The 4,930-nt window shown below is 42.3% G+C and overlaps 1 long non-coding RNA gene across 1 annotated transcript; it reads right to left on the bottom strand.

Moving 5' to 3' along the window:
- Positions 1-524: 524 nt before the first annotated feature.
- Positions 525-4,430, bottom strand: LOC143442075 (uncharacterized). Its single transcript, XR_013109983.1, has 3 exons — positions 4,323-4,430; positions 1,481-1,650; positions 525-675 (listed from the first exon to the last, which is right to left on the bottom strand). It is a non-coding gene; the product is annotated as an uncharacterized LOC143442075 (long non-coding RNA).
- Positions 4,431-4,930: the final 500 nt, after the last annotated feature.

The following is a 4,930-nucleotide window of genomic DNA, read 5'->3' as shown; positions in this document are numbered from 1 at the left end:
CAGCTCCAGGGAAATCTGACATCTCTGGGCACTTGTGCTCACATGCATATCGCCTCATATACACATAGTTTAAAATGTAAATCTCAAAGACTGTAGGCACATCAATGTAATAAAGGATAAAAATATCTGCTGTGAGGGAATGTAGAATGCTAGGAAAGAGGTGTGGATTGGAATACAGAAAAAAGTGTCATGAGTAAAGCAGCCCTTGGGGGGGTGGGGAGAGGACTCTAAGTTACGAGCACTTATTGCTTTTGCAGAGGATCAGAGCTCTGTAAGTCTAGCTCTGGGGGAATCAGCCTCTTCTTCTAGCCTCTTTAGAAACTTGCACATATGCAACACACACACACACACACACACACACTACAAACAAAGAAAAAGCACTTGGTACAATGCTGCAAAGAAAAATAGGAATTGCACAGGTGAGAAGGCAGGGAAGACCCAAGGAAGGAATGGCATGAGCAGAGGAGGGGGGGCTGCAAACAAGCCCTGAAACACTCAGCAGAGCAGTCAATGGTGAAGCAAACAATGTTTTGTTGTCCATTTACTCAGTATAAAATATTCCAGGTCTGCTCCCAGAGTCTAGGGCTGTAGCCAGACATCTACCCACAGACCCAAGGAGTGTCCTTGAAAAGAAACAGTGGAGATGATGTCAATGAAGGAGTACAGTCACACTACCTGCAAAAAAAAAAAAAAAAAAAAAAAGTCAACTCTGTCCTCTGACTATCTCCACCCTGACTGAATCTAGCAAGTCTGTTCCTTTGGACTGATGCCTCCCTGTTGGCCTGGTGTGCCTAAAACCCATGTGTCTAAGAACATCTTGTTTTCCTAGAATTTCCCCTATTTCTGTGGTAGTCCTGAGAGGAGTGAGCCTAGATCACTCTCACACCAAACCATCTTCTCACTCTGGTTTGGGTTGTTCCATAGCTGCCTCAGTTTCCAGCAGAAAGTTCCAGAAGCTTTATCCAGAGCCAGGGGATGAGGGTAATGCCCATAGGGTAACTTTCTTGGAAACAGATTTGCTTTCTTGGCAGTCTCCCTTCCAAGCTTTGCTAGGGATAAAGTGGCCTGAGACCATGTATTTGGTATTTCCCTCTGGCAGAGATACAAGGAGCTCTCGTGTACAAGATGGATTTAATTAACAAAGACGACATGCAAATTTTTTCTTTTTCTTTTTTTCTTTTTCTTTTCTTTTCTTTTTCTTTCTTTCTTTCTTTTTTTTTTTCTGGAGGATGCTTTTATGGCTTTAGGGATTCTTTATTCTGTTGCCCTCAGTCAAATACTGCCAAGCCACAAGCTGGGCACATAAGGCACATTAGAAGACAAGGGAGGATTTTTTTTTCCCTTCTTGGAATTCAAAGATTTGTAGACTTTTAGAATTGAGCTCTAGGGTTCCTAGTTCTCTGCTCAGAAGCACTGCACATATTCTAAACTTACTATGCTAGTTAAGGACTTAGGAGGACAGAGGCCATGCCTAACTCACCATTGCATTGCCAGCAGCTGGCTGCCTCATGGCAGATGTTCTGTGAATAAGTGTTGAATGGCAATTGCCTGGTCTTTCTTGAATTCTTGAATTCTCCCTGGACAGTCCATTCTATGTTTGTGTATATTCTTCTTTATAGGAAAACTGATAAATTGATGTTGTTTTCATTTCTAATAACATATTAATATGTTTCCATATGTTAATCATCATGGTTCCAGGAGGATGGTTAGGATCTACTTTGTACAGGAGACTAAGACAGTACAGCTGGGTTCCTTCTGTTCTGAGCTGGGGCCCTGAGCAGACCTTGGGTGCTAGCTCTGTACCCAATTGCACAACACCCAGAGAAAGCTGGACTCCCAGGAGCTCTAACATGCCCAGGATGATAGGTGAGGAGGCCATAACACCCACCCCAAACAGGGAGTAACTGGGACCCCGGGGACACAGTAACGCCCTTCTGGCCAGGGGCATGGGTTCCTTCCAGTCTGAACGAGTGCCCTGAGCAAATCTTATGTGCCAGCTCTGCACCAAATCTCACAATACCCAGAAGAGGCTGGACTCCCAGGAGCTCTAACACTTCTAGGAACATCGAATCATAGGATCTTAGGATCTCAAAAGCTTGGTCACACCATGATTTAAGGATCCCAGAGGCAACCTGACTACCAGGAGCTCTTACACCCAGGATCACAGGATCACAGGATCACAGGATCACAGGATCACAGGATCACAGAGACAACTGGACTCAGGAGTTTTGATACAACCAAGATAACAGGAGAGACAGGTTCCAGTAAGAGACAGTGAGTGCAGGTAGCACTAGAGATAACCAGATGTCGAAAGGCAAGCTCAAGAACATAATCAACAAAAACCAAGGTTTCTTGGCATCATCAGAACCCAGTTCTCCCACCATAGCAAGTTCTGGATACCCCATCACACCAGAAAAGCAAGATTCAGATTTAAAATCACTTCTCAAGATGATGATGGAGGACTTTAAGAAGGACATAAATAATTCCCTTGAAGAAATACAGGAGAGTCGGGTGGTGGTGGCACAGGCCTTTAATCCCAGCACTTGGGAGGCAGAGGCAGGTGGATTTCTGAGTTTGAGGCTAGCCTGGTCTACAGAGTGAGTTCCAGGACAGCCAGAGCTACACAGAGAAACCCTGTCTCGAAAAACCAAAAACCAAAAACCAAAAAAAAAAAAAAAAAAAAAGAAAGAAAGAAAGGAAGAAAGAAATACAGGAGAACAGGTAAAAGCCCTTAAAAGGAAACACAAAAATCTCTCAAAGAATTACAAGAGAACACAACCAAACAGGTGAAGGAATTGAACAAAACCATTCAGGATCTAAAAATGGAGATAGAAACAATACAGAAATCACAAAGGGAGACTACCCTGGAGATAGAAAACCGAGGAAAGAGATCAGAAGTCATAGATGTGAGCATCATCATCAGAATACAAGAGATAGAATCGAGAATCTCAGGGGCAGAAGATATCATAGAAAACATTGACACAACTGTCAAAGAAAATGCAAAATGCAAAAAGGTCCTAACCCAAAACATCCAGGAAATCCAGGACACAATGAAAAGACCAAACCTAAGGATAATAGGTATAGATGAGAGTGAAGATTCCCAACTTAAAGGGCCAGTAAATACTTCAACAACATTATAAAAGAAAACTTCCCTAACCTAAAGAAAGAGATGCCCCAAAACATACAAGAAACCTCCAGAACTCCAAATAGACTGGACCAGAAAAGAAATTCCTCCTGTTACATAATAATCAAAATACCAAATGCACAAAACAAAGAAAGAATTCTAAAAGCAGTAAGGGAAAAAGGTCAAGTAACTTATAAAGGCAGATCTATAGAATTACTCCAGAATTCTCAACAGAGACTATAAAAGCCAGAAGATCCTGGAGATGTCATACAGACCCTAAAAGAACACAATGCCAACCATACTAATATACCCAGCAAAACTCTCAATTACCATATATACAGAAACCAAGATATTCCATGACAAAACCAAATTTACACAATATCTTTTCACAAACCTATCCCTACAAAGGATAGAGAATACAGGGAAAACTGCAAAACAAGGAGGGAAACTACACCCAAGAAAAAGCAAAAAAGTAATCTTCTCCCAACAAACACAATGGAAGATGGCCACAGAAACATAATTCCACCTCTAATAACAAAAATAACAGGAAGCAAAAATCAGTTCTCGTTAATGTCTCTTAACATCAATGAACTCAATTCCCCAGTAAAAAGACACAGACTAACAGACTGGATATGTAAAACACCCAGCATTTTGCTGCATACAAGAAACACACATCAGTGGCAAAGATAGACACTACCTCAGAGTAAAAGTCTGGAAAACAATTTTCTTAGCAAATGGTCCCAAGAAACAAGCTGGAGTAGCCGTTCTAATATCAGATAAAATAGACTTTCAAAAAGATAAGGAAGGACACTTCATACTCATCAAAGAAAAAATCTACCAAGATGAACTCCCAATTCTGAACATCTATGCTCCAAATGCAAGGGCACCCACATTCATAAAAGAAATGTTACTAAAGCTCAAAGCACACCTTGTACCTCACACAATAATAGTGGGGGATTTCAACACCCCACTCTCAGCAGTGGACAGATCATGGAAACAGAAACTAAACAGAGACAAAGTGAAACTAAGAGAAGTTATGAACCAAGTTATGGATTTGACAGATATCTATAGAACATTTCATCCTAAAACTGAAAGACCCAGGCCTCAGGTCTTTCGCTCTGAGAGACCCCCCCTCCCCCCTCCCCCCCCCCCGCCCGTCACCAAAGACACCGAGACCAGGTATTCTCCAAACGGGTACCTGGGCGACAGCATCTCCCTGGAGGACTCCGGTGGTCTAGTGGTTGAGGCTTTTATAGAGGTTCAGAGCAGGAAGGGAGGTTTACAGAAGCGAGAAGCATGGTTACAGGGCTCTAATTGGACAATTCAAATAAGGCCAGGTTCAACCTAGGGTCAACACCCTGTTCCAGGAACTTGAGGTGCTGGGGCAGTCTCTATTGTTCTTTGGATCACCTGGTGTTTTTCTGGGTACTTTCCGTCCCCCGCCTGGGGCCAGGTGCACTGCTTTGGCACTATCTTTGACCTGCTCAGGGGCCCAGTATCTTTCCAGCCTTGAAAAACAACTCTGCTGAGCAAAATAACTCTGCTGAACAAAACAACTCTGCTGAACAAAACAACTCTGCTAAGCTGGGGTCTTTCAAAACAAAAGAATGTAACTTTCTTCTCAGCACCTCATGGTACCTTCTCCAAAACTGACCATATAATTTGTTACAAAACAGGCCTCAACAGATGCAAGAAGATTGAAGTAATCTCATGCATAGTCTCAGATCACCATGAACTAAGGCTGGTCTTCAATAACAACAAAAATAATGGAAAGCCCATATACAAGTGGAAACTGAACAATACTCT

This window comes from Arvicanthis niloticus, chromosome 4, assembly GCF_011762505.2.
Source record: "Arvicanthis niloticus isolate mArvNil1 chromosome 4, mArvNil1.pat.X, whole genome shotgun sequence".
NCBI lineage: Eukaryota > Metazoa > Chordata > Mammalia > Rodentia > Muridae > Arvicanthis > Arvicanthis niloticus.
The sequence above is the reverse complement of the archived record's forward strand: the minus strand, read 5'-3'. Positions and strand labels throughout refer to the sequence as shown.